This window comes from Arvicanthis niloticus, chromosome 13 (genome assembly GCF_011762505.2).
Source record: "Arvicanthis niloticus isolate mArvNil1 chromosome 13, mArvNil1.pat.X, whole genome shotgun sequence".
Classification (NCBI taxonomy): domain Eukaryota; kingdom Metazoa; phylum Chordata; class Mammalia; order Rodentia; family Muridae; genus Arvicanthis; species Arvicanthis niloticus.
Window position 1 is genome coordinate 30,766,442 of NC_047670.1, and position 22,115 is coordinate 30,788,556.

A 22,115-nucleotide genomic window follows, 5' to 3' on the forward strand; every position below is an offset into this window, starting at 1 on the left:
AAAATGAGGTCCTTAGGATGAGTACTAATCTAACATGGCTTCAATCCTTATGAAAAGATATCTGGAGGCAGACTTGGAGGAATGAGCAGGTAGAGACATGAGGAAAGATGTGTAGCCTCCTACAAGTGAAAGAGAAAAGCTTCCAAAGGAACCAGCCCTACAGACTCCGTAATCTTCCTCAATCTTAGGTTCAGAGCTTCTAGATTTGTGAAAAAATACATTTCTATTATTTAAGCCATCTGGCCTATAATATTTTGTGATGGGAACACTAGCAAATGGATATAATAAATATGCTGATCTGAGCTCCTGCAATTCATTCCACTGCTAGTACATAGCAAGAAGAGATGCATAGATATATTCACACAAAGATCTGTTCAGACATATTCAAAGTAGCATTTTTACAGAGTTGTCCCAAATGGGAGACTGCTTGACTATTAATGATCTGAGGAAGATGTAAATGTATTTTGGTCCATTCACATGCTGCATAGTTTAGGGGAATGCATGAGCAGAAACACATATAAATGTCATAAACAAAAAGTTGGATAATAGAGGTAGATACCTTCATCTACATTATATGATTCCATTCATGATAAGTATACAAACGCAGATGGCATTATTGTTGACTATGAGAATTTAGCACTGTATTTATCCTTTGAAGGGTAGTATGTAGGAGCAATCTTTTTGTGCACTGTGTAAAGATGGTCCTTGTATCATTCAAATGCTAATTTCCATACCAGCAGAAAGTCAAGTACAGGCTGGACTGTTATTTTTATGAAGCATAACCTGTCTCACGGTTTTGTAAACATTTTTTTCCCATCACCTTGATTCAGCCTATGACTGGGTATCATAGTTAGGAAGGCTGGACTTCTGATTCCATCCAGGGATCCCAGGTAGAGAGAAGTAGAAAGAGGACCATGAGGAAGGAAGAGAAGAGGTGGCCATGAGGTACAGGGTCCAGGAGGAGTCATGATGAGCAAGTCTCCAAGAAATTTGCCATATGGTTACACAGAGAGCAGCTATGAGGACACACGTGGACAAAGTGATCCAGGGAAAGACCAGATGGGGTATTTATCTTAGTATGAACATTTTAGTCATATTAGAATAGCTCAGAGCCTGCCCAGTTTAGGTTTGCAGCTTGTTAATAAAAATACCAGGTCTTTGTGTCTATTATACAGCAGCAAAAGGGGTATAGCAACTCCCCTGAAAATTGTACTACAGTGGTACCTTTTATCAGCAGCGAGTGGGGCTTTTAGAGTGCTAGAGATGTTCTATTTATGGGTCTGAGTGGCAATGATGTGGTGTATTCAGTCCATCAAATCTCCTGATTGTACAGTTAATATAGTGTCACAGGAAGGTTATGCCTCAAGAGAAAAAAATAGACGGTAGTTTTCTTTAAAGAAACTTGGGCAAGGATGGCCAGCCAGTGGGTTCATGAGATCCATCTGTCTCCATCTTCCAATTTTTGGTTACAGACAGGCTTAGTGAAGCTAGACTCTTCACATGGATGCTAGGAATTCAAAATCAGGCTCTTTTCCTTTCAGAAAATATGTTCTTTCCCACTGAGTTATCTTCCCAGATCCCAAAGGGTTTGGGATATAAATATAGATATATTTATAACAGATAAGCAAATTTATATTTTTCAGAAAAAAAAACAGATAAAAACATATTCTATTCAAATGCTTTAGTTTCTCAGAATTTTATCCGGGCTTCCTTGTTGAAAAACGACTTCAAGATATTCAAAGTTAATAGCTCTTTGCTAAAGCAGAGAGATCGTTTTTGTTTTCATTCTGGCTAGAGGAGTCATTTATGGACCAGTGGAAGCTTTGAGTCTACCCTGTCTTTATGGTGTTAAGGGTATACATAACGCTACACTCCTTGGATTTACATACTAGTGGTGTTGTTTATTAGCTGTATGACAGGCTAGTTATTTAACTATGTGACTTCTCCATGCACCAGCTAATTCTCTACAAAAATGAAGGTGACAACATTTGTCTATCTTGTAGGTGCTCGGAATGGTTAAATTAGCATATTCTGACTGATGTAGTATGACCACTTCCGCTCATTCAGTATCCTTGGCTTCATGGGATTTTCAGTTCCTGAGAGGCTATATTCTTCTTTCAAGCTCACTGTTCTTCCTACGTTTTCTTTCTTTTCCCTGGAATATCCTTCCCACCGTTTTTCACATGGCTGAGTCCCACTCAGTCATTGGAAAGCTATTTCTAAAACAGGCCTCTCAGGAGTCTGTCTCTCAACAGCTTTCAGAACTATCTTTATTCTGTTTCTTAGTTGTTGTCTATGGGAGAAGACCGATGGTTGGGTTAGTATCTGTCTTCCTTCTTTCTGTAGACCTGAGCCCACTACGTGAGCAGCTCTTTCTTAATATTCATTCCAGAGTCATTGATGAGGGAGTAAGTGTAGGTAAGATGGTTAATTCATGCCTGTGGGCAGTGCACCGACATCCTCTGTTGTGTGATATGGGTGTAGGCTTTATTAGTCTGTTCTCAATCATGTTATAGAGTGGTGAAACGCCAAAGACAACACATCCATGATGAGACTGTGCTTAGCTTTTTATCAGGTACTAATAGGACCTCCATTCGAGGAGGAAGTAAAATGAAGCATATAGGATTTTAGTCTGTGGCATAACAGCCCATAACAGGGGCAGTACACATGATACACATAGGTGAAGTTTCTCCAAGGAAGTATTTTGTTACGAACATGATGGGAGAATTACAGATCAGAAGCCAGACACCAAGTTATGCCTATTTACATTTAACCAAGTGATTTCATTCAAGCCAACCTTTTCAAAGCCTTTGCTTTTTCATCTTACAAATGGCAGTTTAAACCCATTTGTTGTGGCAGAGGTTGCTAACTATACACTAAAATCCACTTTTCCTTTCACAGGACTACAATTTCAAATTTCCCTTGGGGCTCGTGTGTTTATGCAATTAAGGTCTTGCCAACAGAACGTCAACCTAAGTGACATCTGTAACCTTTCTTTGCCTGCTCAAGGTCTCTACTTTCAGGCTGGATCCTTAAATCATGGTGTAGAATGGAGCCACCCCACTGATCTGCAGCCTCCAGCTAGGAATGTTCAAAGACAAAGAACTAAGCCACTTACTTTTTGGAAAACATTTGCTACAACAGCTAGAGTTGCTATGACTAATACACGTGTCCTATCTACTTTGCAGGACTATGAGAAACAGTATGTGTAAGGAAGAGAAACGGCCCTGGGAGGTAACAGGGCCATAAAAATTGTCACCATTATTATTAATACAGAGAAAACAAATGTCTAGTAGAATTTCTGACATACCACCGATACTTAATATTTATTTATTGAGTGAATAAATGAACATCTTGCAGAAAAAAAAAGCTTGAACTGAAGAAATCTACATGAAACAACAGCACTGGAAAATCACTTGTTCAGGGAGAAATCTTTCATTTACTTGCATTCTTACAAGTTAAGCAAAGCTTCTTGGGATGCACTTTTTTTCCAAAATATTCTTGTTTTTCTTTCTAAGATTTTTTTTTTTAACCATCAAAGACGGGCTATAAAATACTGAACATCATTTTTGACAAAAAAAAAAAAAAAAAAAAAAGAAAGAAAAGAAAAGAAAGAACCTATCTTTAATCCCACTATACAAGCCCAGTTATTTCGTTTTTGCCCACTCCTATATTACATATATGAAGGTCTATTCATAAATCTACCTCATCTTATTTTTAAACACATTTTATTTTTTGTACACAGGAAGAATAGCATAGCCTTATTAATTATCAAGAGGTGACATTAACAAAGAACCATCTAACATTCTCAACAGAGTCTATTTAATTTTTGAAAAAAAATTTCATTTTTTTATGAAAAAGTATACCATGGAGAAAAGGCAATTTTCATAAGAACGTGCATGGGGGTTGTTAACTCTAATTACGATTAGGTTGATCGAGATTATAAATACCATATTGTCCCTATTTTTTATTTGGCATCTATCTTAGCTCTTCCAAAGGTAACACGAAAGGCAAATGATTACATGAGAATTGTATTAAATGATAATGATGTCTCCAGTAGAATATGGACAACAAGGAATAAGACATCTATCTATCCATATTATGGGAAAAGGTATGTGTGTGTGTGTCTGTTTGTCTGTCTGTCTGTATGCATGCATGTATTAGTATATAATATAAGAAGACAAGATGGAGCTGAAGAGAGTTTTGCATAAGGAGGATGAGAGGTGGGATTTGCGTGATGTTATACAGACATGGGGGTTGGGGGTGAGGGGGCCAAAGGGAAGCTCCCTGGATTATGGACCAGAAGAGAAGTAGGAAAGAACATGTTTATGGGCTGAAGTTTATTCTAGCTATTGGGCTATTTGTAGAGTCCAGTGGAGGTGAGATGATAAGATGGAGCAGGGAGCTGACATGTGATGATAAAGACTAGATGAAGCCTCAACACAACCGACTTGGCATGTGGCCAATCAGCCTTCATTGAGAAGTATATTGATCTGCACTGTGCTTTGTGAATGACTCATTACTCTTCATGGTGACTGGCTTCTGGGGTGCAGAAGAAGAACAGAAGTGGCTAGGGGACAACTATTTTTCTTTCTATAGATGATATCAGTGGGGTTATTCATTTCTGTGCTATGCTTGACTTGTAACTACTGTTGGTTTCTCAATACACCATGCTTTACTCTAGGTAACCAATGTCAGCCACCTACTACTGAGAATCGAAGGCATACTGACCCTTCTCAATTTCATTTTACTCTTTTCCCCCTCCCATTCCCCTCTACTCCTTCTTCTTCTCTCACTTTGTCTCCCTATGTAACCCTGGCTGTCTGTGAACTTGCTAATCCAAATTGGGCTTGAATTCTCCATCCTACAGACTTAGACTCCCATGTGCTGAGATTATAGTCATGAGCCATCATGGCCAGCCCAAATTTAGTTTTTGAAATAGTGTAAAGAACACGACACATGTAGCCTGTAGGCTTTCCAAGGAAATGCTTTCATACCCTTTCCAATTCCGAATCCCAGGAGCATGTTTGGAATGAGAGTTAGAGATGTAGGGAGAGGAAGATGAAACCATGCGAGGAAGTGGGAGGAAAAAGTGTGAAGGATTTTAAATTATTTTCCCTTAAAGCTCATTAACAAATAAAAATATATTTAGGGTACACACCATGGTGTGTGTGTGTGTGTGTGTGTGTGTGTGTGTGTGTGTGTATACACTATAAAATGCTTGTCACAATCAAGCTAATCAAAAGATCTATCACTTCATATAGGTCTCTGTGTGTGTGTGTGTGTGTGTGTGTGTGTGTGTGTGTGTGTGTGCACCTGTGGGTGTGTGCATATGCACATGTTCACTCATTTACATTTAAGGCATATTTCTTGTAGTAACCTCCAAACACAGTTATCTCTAAAAATCTCCAGAGCATCGGATCTAATGATGGGTCATGGACTCAAAAATCTAATCTAACAATGCTCAAGTCCCACTTCTAGTCTAATAAATTATTTATGCATATAAAATATACATATATCCTCTCATAGGCTTTAAATAACCTCTGGATTAGTTTATAACATCGAATGCAGTGTGAGTGCCAGGTAAGAACTGCCATGCTCGGTTGTCTCTCTGTGGGTATAGATTTTGAGGACACAGAGAGCCGGCAGTGTATGTCATATTCATTATTAGCTGTTGTCATCAGACCATGCAGTTAGTCTCCAGATCTTAGAACTGTGTGCTTGGACCCTGTGATCATCATCTCCTTAAGTCCTCCATCCCTAGGACCTACGTTACTGCCCTTAATTCTGAGCCTGTTTTTGAAATGACTTTCAGATGAAATAGAACATCAATAATACAAAATTACTAGGACTCTCTGGGGAGATGAATGGATTAATAAAACTGGCCTAGCAATACTGAATAATTTGGAAGCAATACCAAACTTGACTAACAACAGCCCAGAAGGGTGGCTTATTTTAGAAACATTTTGTCATAGCTTCGTCGAGCATTCTAAAAATGCATGGCTCCACTGATTCCATGGGGGTAGCACATGATTCAGCTGTTGAAGAGTGATGTGAAATTAAAGACAGAATGAGATTTGTGATCGTGTTTAATCACACCTGGTACTTTGATTTCTCAATAGCAGCTCCCTATTATACTGTGTTGAGTTGGACACACACACACACAGTATAGGTAGAGGATGGATTAACTCTATGGTGGTCACCAACCAATTGCAAGGATCTGAGATAAAAAAAAAAAAAAAAAAAAAAAAAAAAAAACCAACTTGAGTTTTCTCATAAATAACTTGTGAGAAATGTAGAACCTGTATCATAATAAAATTACCACAGCCGAGGTATAAGTCATAAAGTACTGTATCCTAAAAAAGGCTAAGAATTCAGAACTGAAAGGATGGAGAAGAGAATTGTGTGTGTGCCGGTGTGTATGTTCTCTGGTATGGTGTCTGGTGTGAACAGATGCCCTGGTACATGGATAGAAGTCAAAGGACCACTTGGAGGAGCAGGTCCTTGCTTTTCAGTTCGTGTTGTGGTAGCGTCTCTCTGCTATTACCCTGTATTTCATGTTGCTATGTATTCCCGGGTAGCTGGCTAGCAAACTTTCTGGGGACTTGCAGGTGTCTGTCTTCCATTTCACTATCGGAACACTGGAATTACCGATGTGTGCTCCCTCATCTGGCTTTTCAAAAGCATAGATTCTGGAGATTTTATATCAGGATTATCTGGCTTGTGCAGCAAGTGGATAATCCACCAAGTCATTGTCTTGACCTGAGTATGCATTTTTATGTACACAGTACATTTGTAGTCAAATTCTCCTGCTTGGATAACTGAATGACTTATTTTATTTCAGAATTCCAGTATCGTAAAAACAAAACAAAACAAAACAAAACAAAAAACCCCCTAGGGTAGAAAAAGAGCTATTCCAAATGTGTTTAGGGGGATATTTACTGCGGACACACTTAAAGGCATGTACATCTGAATTTGCACAGGTACTTGGTGGCTATCGCCCTCCTTTCTTCCTTGTTTTGGCTCCATGGCTAAGGAGCTTTTACTTTATAGCATCTTTGGGTTATCCTGAGTATCAGTTTAATTCTGCAGGACCTGTGCGTGTTTCCCTGGCTCAACAGATAATTTATGGAAACGGGGTAGCAAATGACCTATAAATCACTCTCCATAAAAGTCAGCAAGATGCCTCATCTAATGCTGAAATGGTTATTGCGGTTAAATGTTCCATTCTTTGCGTGTGTGTGTGTGTGGGGGGGGGATGGAGAGATGTCTTCTACACAATCCCATGTAGCAGCAGGAAACAAAATCTTAGATATAATTAGTCTAACCCAGCCAGTTTTGTGTCACATTTACAGTGAAGCAGATCAAAGAAGAAAACAACTAGAAAATCGCTATTTTGGTCACTTCCAGAAAATGACCGTGCACTGGCCTGTAAACATGCACATGACTGATCCCAGGAGATGCACTGCTAGTCCAGAGAGCTGCTGAGGCAGGTTGCTTCAAAAAGGAAATTATGCAGGAAATTCATGAATGGATTGCCCAGAATTTTAAACTAAGATAGGATTTTTTTTTCTGGAGCATGTTTTAATTTTTTTTTTCATCTTGTATTTTTCACTTATCCACTTTTCATTCCACTTATTAATTCCCTCCTGGTCATCCTCTCTCACAATACTTCCTTCATCCCCATCCCCTTCTCTAAGCAGGTGAGGCACTCTCTGGCTATCTCCCCACCCTGGGGTTACAAGTCTCTTATAGGCTAGGCGCTTTCTCTCCCACAAAGGCCAGACAAGGCAGCCCAGCTGGAAGAACATATCCCATGTACAGGCAACAGCTTTTAGGATAGCCCCTGCTCCAGCAGTTCAGGACCCACATGAAATCCAAGCTGTATATCTGTTACATATATGCGGGGGGTCCTAGGTCCTGTCCGTGTATTTTCTTTGGTTGGTGGTTCAGTCTCTGAGAGCCAAAATGGTCCAGGTGAGTTGTTCTGTTGGTTTTTCTGTGGAGTTCCTATTCTGTTAGGGACCACAATCCTTCCTTCTATTCTTTCCTAAGAATCTCTAAGCTCCATCCACTGTTTAGCTGTAGATGTCTGTAAAGACCCCTAAGAAGAGTTGCTATTACTAGAAATTTAAGAAACTGAAAAGCCCTCGGTTTCTCTCCTGTTCTGAAGCTCTAAAGTATTGGCCATCTCTGTAGTACTTCATCACAGTGGTTTATGATCTCTGGTGTCCTTTTCTGAGATTGGAGTCAGAAAACCTGACTTGGCATTCTCTGCAAGGTAGAATATAGCCATGCTTTAGTTTGGTGAACTTTATTCTAGAGCATAGTAACTGTGCCTACTCTCCCACCACATGAATTGTATAAAATAAGGTGAATAGCACCAAAGGAATACCTGAGGTTGTCCTTAGACACACACACACACACATACACACACACGCACGCACGCACGCACGCTCGCATGCACGCACGCACGCGCACGTGCACACACACACACACACACAGAGAGAGAGAGCGAGAGAGAGAGAGAGAGAGAGAGAGAGAGACAGAGAGAGAGACAGAGAAACAGAGATACACAGAGAGACAGAGAGAGACAGAGAGATACAGAACTACTGAACAGGTCGTCCATTGTTGTCTTAGAGTTACTGTTGCTGTGAGTGAAGCACTATGACCAAAAGCAAATTAGGGAGGAAAGGGTTTGTTTGCCTTATTCTTCCGCAGCATTGTTCATCACTGAATGAAGTCAGGACAGAAATTCAAATAGAGAGGGAACCTGGAGGCAGAAGCTGATACAGTGGCCATGGAAGGGTGCTGCTTACTGTCTTGCTCAGACCTCTTTGTTATAGATCTCAGGATCACCAGCCCAGGGAACGTCTCCACCCACAATGGGCTGGGCATTCCCCCATGATCACTACGAACATGCCTTATAGGCTTGCCTATAAACTGGATCTTATAGAGACATTTTCTTAATTGAGGTTCCCTCCTTTCAGATAACTCTAGCTTTTGTCAAATTGCCATAAATCTTGCCAGAACACTAGCCAATTAATGAGGACTTATAGTAACTTTGTCATATCGAGGCCTCAAAAGGTCTTGAGCAGTCCTTAGGATTCCTGGGATCAGCCTTTCCCTGGGAGGAGAACGAGCTCAGCTCATGGGCAAGATTGCTAAGGAGACAGGTGGAGCTGAGTCACCTCTGATAGCACCTACAATGAAGACAGGTCTCCAATTCTCAAAGGTGTAAATGCAAGAGGTGTCTTTTAAGCTCTGTCTGATATATTTTGAGTCTTCAATATGTAGACTGAATGTAGATATATTTCCCTCCATTTTTAACTTCATATACTGATTTTATATATGTATATATATATTAGTCAAATTATAATAGAAATATATATAATATATATAATATAAAATATTAGTCAAATCATAATATAACCGAAAATTAGTATGCACTAAACACTCCCAATTAGATTTTGTGTAAGAGAGTGAACAGTATGCTGTCTTCACTATCTCTGGAACAAACAAGGTGATGGACATGACCATGTTTCCTTTCTGTTTTGAGTTCTAGAGAAACTCACTCTTACCTTTAAGAAAAAAAGTCACACTTCTGTTCATGCTTTTCAGTGCCCTGTGGTGTGCTGCTCACCATCTTGTGTCACTGTCTGCTTCCTCAGCACATCTGACTGCTATTCTTTTCAGTTAGCTGTGTTATTACCAGTCTCTAGTCTCTTCTGTCACCTGTGCTCTCTTGCAAGCAAAACAATTAGTAGCCAGAGTCACATGAGTGCATAGAAGAAAACTGTTACCCTCATCCTAATATGGATGCTTGGTCTAAGGCCACCATGAGGATAGAACAAAGACAGTGAATGGCTACACGTAGCAGAAATATTGTGGTTTATGTAAAAAAAAAAAAAGATCTTATTATAAAATGTCATACAAAAGAAGTTATTAAAATAATGCTGTAAATATAATTCAATTACTAGAATAAATTAAACCTTTAAGGGTACAATTGTTAAAACATCATTATTCAATTTAATATTACTATTAAAATTACAGTAAACCAAATACTCATGCGGCTACTGAATGTAGAAGTAGAAATATTAACAGTGACACTGAAGGCCGAAAGTGTCACTCTTTGGTCCCTTCCCCTTTGTACTTTCAGTCACCATTTACCTGCTTAAAAGTACATTAACCACCTATGTATGCATTTCTATCTCATTACGGCTTATCTGAGTAATATTGCCAGTTAGTGAAATTTATGTTGACCATACTGATTGTCTTGCATAATATGCACCTTCTGCTTCAGCTCTTTGTTTAATATTTGTCCACATTGATGGATATGACAAATCAGTATCTGTGTACACTGTACACATATACTACGTTTCACGGAACCATAATCACACATGGGGACTGAATATATTTCCAGTTCTAGACAGTTACTGCCTTTTCTGTAAATCTAGTCTGGAATCTAGAATAATATGCAGTGTTCATGTTCATGCATGGAAGAAAATGAACATAGTTCAACCATGCATGATTACCCTAAAGGTACTGATCTCCACCCCTTCCCCCATGTATGTGTGTATTGTGTTGTTGGGGATAAAATCAAGGGCTTTGTGCATGCTAAACCTGTGCTCTGCTACTGACTTACATTGGTATTTTTGAGATAATATCTTGCTATGCAGCTTAGGTTGGTTTCAAACTTTCAATCCTCTACATTTGCCACACTAAGCTCACTGAGAATAGTTCTCTAACAGAACTGTCACCAATGAGAATTTCTTAAAGAAGTGGAACAAATATTCTCAGTTACAGGCCTCAGTTATGTACATTCTATTACTCAGGGAATAAAGTCTCATGTACGACTAGATGCAGCCACTTTGGGTACGCACAATAGTAAGCAAGGTGAGGTGTACGTGAGATATGGGGAGTTGGGTCTTCAGGCCAAGACCCATCTTTCTACACAGATGAACTATTTAGGAAAATGCTCAAGCAAGATTCCACTGCAAGGGCTCATGAACTTGGCCCTTAGCCATTCTCCCGAGGTTACAAATTAGCAAGAACTTTCTATGTCAATGTCAACCACAAAGACCACAACTTAAGAGTTCCTGGGAATTTAGGAAGTCACCTTGGGCATTACTGAAATGTGAATTATCCAACAGGCCGTAACATGAAATTGAATAGTTCCTTAACACAAAAGAAAGGAGACACATATATACATCTCAAAGAAGAGGATAATATACTTTGAAAACCATTTAGCACAAGGCAAGAGTGTATACCTTCTTTGTATTCTAAAACCTTTACTCAAAACACAAATGTTCAGAAAGATAAGTAATGAGGCCATATATTAAAATAAAAGGGATTTTATTAAAAGAACAAAAACAGGCAAATAATTCCATTGCTGAGTCTAAAACCTCACACAGTGTGCAAAGCAGAAAACCAGCCCTGAAGTAAATGTATTAGAAGACAGAGGGGAGACAACATTTCCCATGTCTGTGATCACCAAGCTAAGAAGCAGGTGGGAGACATACTAACACATACATGCTTAGGGGCAACGCAGCAGATTTTGATTCAGTGCATCTTTGTGAGGTGAGAAATCTGTGTTTACAAAGACTCCCTGAAAATCTACTTCATTGAAAAGTTATTAAGGTGAATCTAACTTGAAACAACCCCTCAGAGTTCAGAGGGACAAAACGGCAGGAAGAAATGACGTCAGGAGGAGAGACAAGTGGAGAGGCCAGAGAGGTTTTAGTTTACACAGCCATACTTTAAAACTGTTAGGATAATAATTACGTTATGGGTGTACAACCAAAAATAAAATAGAAACCTAAAATTCCTCTTTGTTTCTTCTAGTGAGGATGGGCACACAACCATTCATTAAACCTAGAGGTGTCCATTGTCTCTACGGGGCTGAGACTGACATTTGCTGTGCTGATTTAACATCTTTCGCTGATTTGAGTCATTTCCCAGAAGAGGATGCACAGGTGCCCTTCATTTTTGTATTCATAACACTAAAGTGTCCTTCTGCTCTTCCCTGGTTTTCTGGCTTCCACATGGTCAGCATAGTGGCTGCACAGGAAGAATGGTGCTTTGGTATGGTGGTGTGTGTGTGCGCGCGCATGTGCGTGTGCGTGTGTGCGTGTGTGTGTGTGTGTGTGTGTGTGTGTGTGTGTGTGTGTGTGCGCGCGTTGTACAAGCTTCAATTATAGCCACATGCTCTATCTAGGTCCCTTGCCACAGGGTATGTCTCTGTAAGGCCATAAGAACTTACTGGTAATATTTCAATATTTAGCACCTTGTCCTTTTATCTATTCTTTATTCTTTTTTTGTTTGTTTGTTTGTTTTTGTTTTTGTTTTTTTTGAGACAGGGTTTCTCTGTGTAGCCCTGGCTGTCCTGGAACTCACTCTGTAGACCAGGCTGGCCTCGAACTCAGAAATCCTTCTTTATTCTTATTATTGTCACCGTCCAGCCACAGCAAACAAGTCGATTCTTGTATCTTACTGCCATTCTTGAAATGCTTTCCTTGTTCAGGCTCAGTTATGAAGCATCAGTTACTGAGCTCTTAATCCTGCCCTTTATAAAGGAAGCTAGGGGTCTCTTGTACTGCCCTTGGCACCCTCTCTGTGCCTTTATATACCTCATGTGTTAGTAGGACTCTTTAGTAATCTGTCTCTGAGAAGGAGAACAGAGGCATTTTGTTCTCAGAGAGTACGCGGTATTTGCCTTCTAGCATTAGTTTGGGGCCTGAAAAGCATAAGGAAACAAGCACAAAGCAGAACTTTCTCAGATAGTTACAGTATGGAGGCCTCCCCTGAGCTGATTAACATTCCTTCCAGCCCCCTCTTCCTTTGCTAATCACTTGTTTCTTAGAGAGAGTATAAGAGGCAGCTTGTCCCCAGGGCTTCTGAGTTTCAGAGTCACTGTCTCCCTGTGTACAGTTGAGATTTTTGATGTGACAAGACAAATTGGCAGAGGCGCAATGGGAAGTTGGCCGTGCTCTCTCATTTGAAGATCCATGGATCTTGTGTTTCTTTTCATCTGCATACAAGAATTCCCACAACCCCCTGTATAGGCGATGACACTAAACTCATACACCTTTATGTTTTGTGGTCCCAAGAGTATCACTTCTGAAAGAGAGTGTATACTCATAAATGCCTGTGTTGACACTGAAATATTCCCAAGCTGAGAAATCATCTCACACACTATCTTTTAGATGAATGATATTATGGGTCAAGAGAACTATTCTAAGGAAAGTTCAAAGAAGTGAATGTTGAAGAGAGTGGGGCTTGATTTATAATGAAGAAAGCACTCATCACCATCCGGTTGAAGAGGCACAAAAAAAAAAAAAAAAAAAAAAAAAAAAAAAAAAAAAAAAAAAAAAAAAAAAAAAAATCACCAGTTCTGCGCTTCATCTTCCCCTACCTTCTATCTGATCACTGGTGTTACCTCCCATCACACTGTAGGTTTGGACCTGACAGCTCAGCCCACGTACCATGCATATGATGTTATGACGTGTGTGTGTGTGTGTGTGTGTGTGTGTTTACAGTGTATGTTCAAATTGTAAGTGCTTGCTTTGTAAATCAATAACTACCCTTTCAGATGTAGCCCAGGGAACTAAGGAGTGCTAAGAGTGAGAGAAATATTTTTCTCAATGGAAGAGTACACCAACAATTAATCCAATTCCACAAGGCCAGCCCAGAAAACATATTTACAGGTAATGTTATGCAGACCAACCAGTTTATAGGCTATATAGCAGGTTGTCATACATACATACATACATACATACACACACACATACACACACACACACACACACACACAAATTTAGGAGACAGCTAGAAGGGGCATATGTGACAGTTTGAAGGGAGGGAAGGAAAGAGAATAATGAAGTAAATATATTATGTCCTCAAAAATAAGAGATAGCCCATTGTATCCTCTACAAGGCTCTGCCCACCCCTATTACATCACCTACCCGAGAGAATCACAGCAGAAACTGTCAGAATGTATGTCATATTACAAATAATCTGTTTAAATAGCTCCCTTTATGTTTTATTCAACAAATAGTTGCTGAATATCAGCTCTTCTTGTGAGTAATCTGAGAACATGGTTCACGTTTGTCACCCTTCACCTTAGACCTCAGTGCTACCCTCAGCCGAGGCTACGCATACTTTATGCCTTTGTTGCTTAAAAAAAAAAAAAGCAAGATAGATCCCAGCTTTCTGATAACCAGAAAGCTTATTTATAGGAGAGTATGTGAACCACGAGTAACTTTTTCAGCTCAGGGAGCACTATTCAAGTCCCCGAGTCTTTAAAGCATATTTTATAGCAGAGTCTTGGGGCAGAAATTTCTTCACCATGGTGAAGGAACAGCCACTAATAACCAAGAGGCATTTTTAGACATCACCACAGCAAACAACTCTTGCCTCAAAGTGCTTTACTTTCTGTGCAAAGCTCCTGTGGTGTAGCTGGTACCCACAAAACCAGGCTTCTGCTTCCCTTTCATCTGTATGCAGGGCTCCATGTAGGTCTCTGTCAACAACATGTCTCCCAGCTTCCTTAGTAATGACAAATGAAAGGAATCATCTTCCCTTATCATTCAGGGGATTGGCTGCAAAGCTTTTTGGTCCTATGCCCTGGTGATGTCAAATGGTATCTGGCATAAGCAGTAACTACTAACTCCCACAGTCTAGTGTGACACACTAAATGTTTTCTCCTTTTATCTTGCTATTCTGATGGCAAGCCAGCTTCCCTTTGAAGTGTGTGCCAATTTTTTTCCAGTTACACCATGCTGTCTACTACCTCAGGAAATGACCGCACAGTGGACTGTCCACCTCCACAGTAACTCTGAAGAGCACTTCGTGTGTAATAGGCAGATGCCAGCTAACAGAGGGATGGAGAAGTGACATCTTTCAAGGCTCTTTTCTGTTTTCTCTTTACTCCTTAAAAAAATCATTCCGTGTCAGTAAGAAGAGGCCTGTTGCTTATCCGAAGGCTACAAAGCAGTTAAATAAGATTTAGCAAGATCAGTAGCTTACTAAACGTTCCATAGACAGAGTGACAGCATAGATACTGGAACCAGCTCTGATCAGCTCTGAACTCATCACAAAAAAAAAATTCCCTTCTGGAAAAGGCAATTAAACATCAAGCTGGGTTATCAAAGAAATCCAAACAGCCTCTTTTGCTTAAAGAGTTACAAGCAGGCACATCACTATTCTACCGATAGGTGATACTTGGTTTAATCTGAAGCCAGGAGTATAAACCACATGACCTTTCTAAGTTCTTTTTTGGGTCTATAATATCCTCATAGAATCTTTTTTCCCCTAAATTGAAGGATCAGAAGGCCCCATGTTTTAAGGATTTTATCCATGCTACCTCCTGTTGAAATATTTGGCACTGTTTATTAGGGGACAAGGCTATGAAACTAGGCAGGTCTCTGGTGATTACTGCCTTGGGACTAGTAGTATTCCATGTCACTCAGCATCTCTGCTTCTGTGCATCTTGATTCCTGTATGTGCTTCATATCCCAAGGCATTGATTGAGGCAGACGTCTTGGAAATAGGCATGTCTCTTAATTGGATTTCTCTTTTTAGTCACTTCCAACTTCAATTCACTTAACATAGCACCTCTCATAAAGACAAGCATCGAGAGCCATGACATTCTAGAGTTTTTAAGTGTACTAAAATAAAATGGCACATGATGCAGAAAAATATTTATAACAGCCAAGAGCCACGGCAGTTAACCCATGGGTCAAAGAAAGACAGCAAAACTTCAAAGGACAGAAAGGAAAATTAGTAAGCAAGTTATATTTTTGTGGATGTTTAATGTTGTTATTTTAGTTTAGTTTTTTTTTTTTAAGGTAGGGTCTCACTCTAGCTCAGGATGGCTCAAATTTGCTGCAGTCCTTCTACTATAGCTTGTCACATGACACAGATGTGGGGCAACATGCCGACTGCTTTGATTTTTGTTTTTCTGAAAGTGGATCACTTTAGACAGAATCAGAAGACAGTGCTCAAACTTGTAATGGATCACATTGACAGTTTTTGCTAACTTTAAGAACTATTGAGTTTTATAATTTTATGTAAGAACTGAGATAGTTTTTTTTTTTTTTTGAGTCTAATGCTGACTGCCATGCACCACTTACTCCTTAAAGGAGAAACTATATCTTAATAATATCCTTAGATTTTAATGCTGATAAACTTTCAAGCTTCCAAGGGGAGAGGAATTTTGATGTTTTTCTAAGGAGTTTCTACGTGCAAGAACTCAGAGTATGGAGAACAGAGGCAGCAAACAGACTGCTGTTTAAGTATTCTACCAGATTCTGCTTTTCAGTCAGCGTCACTTCTACCACAGAGCTCAGTCTATTTGAGCTGTAGGCAAGTCCACTACTTGACTAGACAAGGCCAGTGTCCTTCTGCAGCAGTGCTCAGACACCCTTGCCTTGCTGTACAACAGAGAAATCTTCCCAACTGGATTTTAGTTAACACTGCACGTTGATTCATATAAACATTTTGACATGGACACTTACTTTTGTTAGAATAAAGGAAAGACCCAGAAACCACTCACCTATAAGATTAAACATTTCATTTTCTCTTTGTCTAACATAAAAGTTCTGAAGTATAAAAAAGGGGGGAAAGATGTACAAATTTGAAACATGTTTATTAAAAAAAAAACTATTGTATTGGTTCTTTGTGAATTTCACATTATGCACCCGTCTAACTCTCCTCCCCCTTCCCTTGTATCCACCCTACACCTTTGTAACTCTCCCACAACAGAAAAAACATCTCGTAGAAGGTGTAGTGTGTCACAGTGCGACCCACGGTATACCCACACCCTTTTGTCTACACTTCTTTTCTTGCACATGTTCATTGCACTGAGTCATCAGTCTGGTCGAGGCCTCTGGCTTCTACTACATAATCAATACCGGAACCTCAAGAGGACTCCTCTCAGATATCTTCTTGTTGCTGTGTGTCATGGAGATCCTGTAGCTTTGAGTCTGTAGGACTGGCCTCTTCACATGTTCCAGGAGTTCATGTATGATTTTGGGGTTGGCGTGAGCCAAATCAAATGAGAGCTCTCTGAGCTGGTCACCACACCAGCTTTCCTGCACCCACACCACTGGGGCCAGCTCTCCTGCTCTGTTTTGGCTAGCTCACCCAATGCTTTAGCCAGCAAGGGGCGGAGCCAGCTCTCCCACTCTCATGTAGCAACCATGATGAGTTCTGCTCTGATGCCCAGTTGAGGTACAGGGCCCACTCTCCCCACTATTGCAGCTGGTGAAGGACAGGGCAAGTTTTCACGCTCACATCACCTCAGGGCCAGGTCTCCCACCTGTCCTAGCTGGGAAGGAAAAGAGGTATCTCTCCATTGTCTGCAACACCACATAGCAGACAAGAAGGCAGGGCAGCTCAATAATGCTCATGCATTTGTGGGCAGCTCGCCAGCATCCCAACATCCACCGCAAGTGTTACTGTGCTGCCCAAGCGAGGTACAGGCGTTCCCCTCTCTCCCAAGTGCTACAGCAGGTGAGGTGCAGGGCCAGCTCTCCTGCTCTGTTGACCTTGGGTCCAGCTGTCCTGCCTGCCATAAGTGGCAAGGGGTGGGGCAGGGCAGGGGTAGGCATTTCTTCCTTGTCCATTCCACTGCATGGAAGATACGTGTCAGGGATGGCTCTCCCATGTTCAGATTTTCCAGGGCAGCTCATTTTCAACTCCTCCAATGAGCTCTACTCTGCTTGCTACACAATGTGCACACCGGTCTCCTGATTACTACAGTTGGCTAGGAACGGGGTCAACTCTCCTACTCTCATGACTCCGGGGCTACCTCTCCCATGATGCCCAGGTGAAGGGTGGGGCCAGTTCTGCACAGTCCTCAGATATCAACATGTCCTCAGAGGCAGCCCAGACCAGTGATGTCTGCTTGGCCTTTGGCAGTAACAGACCCCTGTTGCTACAGGGCCACAGACCCAGAAGTAGCTCTCCACCCCCCGTAGCAGCACAAGCCAGGATCCCACCATGGTCCCAGGTAGCATCACCAAGTACTTACATCAGGCTGTTCATCACTACCCTCAAGTCTACAGTTCTGAGTTTCTTCATTGTGTCCACATGGTCCTATATCTCTTTCTCATTCATTTCTCCACCACTTACTTGCGCCTCTTAGTGGCACCCAGGGTCTCTGAGTGTCTCGGGTCGTCCTAGGGGTGGTCTCAGGAGTGCTATGCCCCACTTGTGCGCTATGGCACTGGGCAGGGGTTATGTCAGGCATGGTCTGCCCCTACCCCCATCTCAAGCCTGTGTGGAACAGGACAGGTGGTCATCTCAGGCTAGTTCCTTCATCGGACCTCATGGTACTGGACTGGTGATTTTCTTGGGCTCACTCTTCACTTGGGCCAGCCGGGTGGTCCCATGCAGGGGTCGTCTGTCTTGGGCTGGCTCCCTACCCTTGGAGCCAGTCCGGGCCTGGGTGTCAGTGCAGGACTGGTGAGCAGCTCAGGCTCCATTTTGTTTTTCAGTTAGCGTTAGGCTACTGATCAACACATATTCACACGTCAGAATACTGAGCTTAGACATAGCCTCTCTCCTCTGCCACCTACTGACACACGGGTGACACGACAGCCACACGCACGGCCTCTCAAGGCAGGGAAACATATTTGTTAAGGAAAAAGAGCTAATTCTTTTAACAACATGGATGAAGACGGCTGACTAAAATCTGGGTTTTCTACACATTGCTCTTGTTCAATTAATTATTTTAGTTATACATATTTATGGACCATTTTGTAATAATTCAACAGAGGTCTATAGTTTCTAATAAAAAAAAAAATCCAGGTAGGAAACATTTCTGTCTCCTTAAATATTTGAGAAAAAAATACTGATAGACATGTGTACTTGCACATATTCATGGTATGTGCTACAGTCTTCAATACATGTGAGGGAAAGGTCCCAATCCAACCAGGGTTATTAACATTTCCATCTCCTGATCATGAGTATAACTGAGGTCCTCTCCTACGGTTCTCCATACACGATATAGTGGGTTTCTCTGAATTACAGTCACTGCATTGAGCTGTAGAATACCAGACTACCAGAGTCTGCTCTTGCTTCTAAGTCTGCTTGGGTGCCCATTATCAAGAATTTCCTTATCATTCCTCTCTGCTTCATTCCTTACTCTCAGTGATCACAATTATACATTCACGTTGATTTAAAAATTCTCACCTCTCTTTTTTTTACAAACCTAAGCCAAACCCCGGTGCCTACTTCAGATCGTTCGGCTCTAGTTGCAGCTTGAGATGCTGTGCCTACCCAGTGGCCACACTGCTGTTTCTGCAGCCAGGGCAGGCACAGCTTGATGGAATGGTGTGTCAGTGGTTGTGTTCTTGCTTTTTCTGATCGGTCCCTAAGGGTGATTCTGAGTAATTGGGCTAGGGTTCCTGCAACTCTGGTGGGGGGCATTTCTTCCTATTGCCTTCCCAGATAGTCAGCATAGACAGGCTATCTCTGCAGGATAAGTGGAACGCCTCCGCTCCCTTTCTAGGGTCCTCCAAGGTAGATTTTCACATATCTTGTTTCATTTGGGTGTTGGTATGAATAACAGCTAGACATAGATGAAATGGTTTTTCCAAATAAAAGAATGAACTAGCCAGGAGGCATGACCAGTATTTAATTTGCTGCTTGTGTTCAATAGACTGTGAGCTCCTCAAGGGCAGGGATCATATCTCATTTGTCTCTGTAACTGCAGTGACTAACACATACTCATTTGTTCATCCATTAATTCAACAAATATTTACTGAGAGCTGGAGGAGACAAGAAAGGTACAGGGTGCAGCAAAGAATTGGATATTTCATTTCTCCCAGGGGCTGGAGCACCATGAATAAGTTTCTAATACATTGTAAGAAACACAAATAGACACTCATAAATACCTAGTACAAGAGCTGAGCTCACATACTCATAATGTCATCAGTGGCAAAGATGAATAGGACCTGCTTCCATAGATAAGGAAACCACTTTTTACAGCTGACCAGTGCCAGGTCTGGTGCTCTCTTGATCTTGAGCAAGGTTGTCTCTTGAAGATAATGTACTCATAGAGAAGCTGCTGTTGCTTTCACTTCTGGTTCTGGCCCCATAACTATTTTCGTTATCACATGAAGTGATAACAACAATCACAGGGGATTGGTTTTCAGGACTCCTCAAGGACCTCGCAATCCATAAATGTGAAAGTATCTCATTAAAACTTGGTATGCTATTTGCATATAAACTACATACATCTGCCCATGTATTTAAAACTATCTTTAGTTTTTTTTAATAATATACAATATATGTAAATAGTATGCAAATAGTGGTTATTCGGTTCTGCTTAGGAATATAGAAAAAAGTCTGTACATGTTTGGCAAATATACAGTGATTTTTCTGAATAACTTCAATTGGCAGTTAGTTAAATTTATAGATGCTGTGAAGAGGTACCTATTTAACTTTAGGTAGATACCTATTTACATATTTAATATCTAATTACCAAAGGATTGTATAATTCAATGATCTCTACATAACTGCTTTATAAAACCATGGAAACAAATTTCACTAGGAGCTAGGATATAAAACAAAACTAAATTGGCCCTAAAATAAGTTTCAGAAGAGAAGAATTTAGAAATGGCCTCTTGTTGCAGTTATTGAGTCTATATTTATAGCTCAAAGTTTTTATCTAGCTTTGCCTATGCACTTATGGGTTTGGTTTTGGTGAAGGGCTCAGTTGTATGGTTCATCTGAAGATCTACTTCATTTGTGTGTCTGGAGGCCTGGTGCTCCTTGACTATTCTGTCTTTTCTCACACAGTCTCTTTCTAGCCCCTCTTCCTGTTGCTTGGTCTTCTAGCAGTATAGTGACCTCAGACTCATTGTAAGTGTTGCAAAGAGTTAGAAATGTAGCATTTCTCTTATTTCTGGGCTTAGGCCCAGACACTGGGTTATTTATCACGCCCATCATATCTTACAAACCATATCAGTCAGTAAGCATTCACAGATGCTAGGAGAAGGCTTTTAGAGCCTACCTCTCAATGGAAGGAATATTGGAAAACTGACAGTTAAAACAACTGGCTCCATATACTGACTTCTGGACTGTGATTCGTGTGATAACAGATATGCTATCATAATGTGCTATGAACTAGGTGGCTTATGTATTAAACGTCATTTTCTTATATTTTACAAGTTCAAAGTCCAAGATTGGGTTTTAATGTTACTGGGTTCTGGTTTGGACTCTCTTTGGAACTACATATGGACTGTAGAACACAGTAGAAAGAGTATAAAGAACCTCTTTGGGTTCCTGCTACATGGCACTAATCTTATTTACCCTGAGAATGAGGGCCATTCTCAGGATGTCATTACTCATTCAGCATGTCAATTAGTGAAGATACTGACACGCAGTGTATAAACTATTTAAACTCTAAGACCAAGAGTAGAAATTCATAATTACAAAAGTTAAAGTCTTCTAAGCTTTATATCTTGGCAACTAATACAGTCTATTTGTGTGCTAGACATGTGCATGTATAGATGCTGCCCATGCCCGCTGGTATCTAATTTATCCTGGAAGCACAAAACCAAACTCCTACAAAGGAGTTGGAAGAAAATACTGATGTGTATTTGAAAATATTTTGCCCTTCACTGAAAATGAAGATCTTAAGAGTGTTTCATCATGTTTGACAAGAAACCTTTATTGAAAATATACTAGCAATAAATGAGGACACTTTCTCTATAACACTCTCATGACCGACAAGGGGAAAACAGAGTGTCTCTTATTTTAAAAATTTTTTTCTCCCATGCGTATTCTGGTCAAATCACAGCATGATGAGAAATATAGTGGTTTTCATTTCCTGTTGAATTTGACAGAGACCTAGGAATACAAGATGATGATGGATGCACAGACTTAAACACCCCAATGGAAAGAAAAGCCCAGGCCATAAACTAAATGAGAAGTCATGGATATAAAAAGCCTTAAACTCAAGAGACAAGAGCACATCCCAACTCAGAAGAACTAGGAAATAGTTTAAAACTCTATAGTTTGGGTTGATATGATAGATAAGTCTAAAGTAGGTGATCCATGAAATAAAATGTTCATAATCTGCTGCCTGGAAAGTGAATGATTTG

General features: G+C 40.5%; 1 protein-coding gene and 1 non-coding gene across 2 annotated transcripts in view; both read right to left on the reverse strand.

Moving 5' to 3' along the window:
- The window catches only part of Samd12 (sterile alpha motif domain containing 12), a 284,228-nt gene that overhangs the window by 29,055 nt on the left and 233,058 nt on the right, over window positions 1-22,115 (reverse strand).
- Window positions 18,503-18,629, reverse strand: LOC117719435 (small nucleolar RNA SNORA17). Its single transcript, XR_004608167.1, has one exon. It is a non-coding gene; the product is annotated as a small nucleolar RNA SNORA17 (small nucleolar RNA).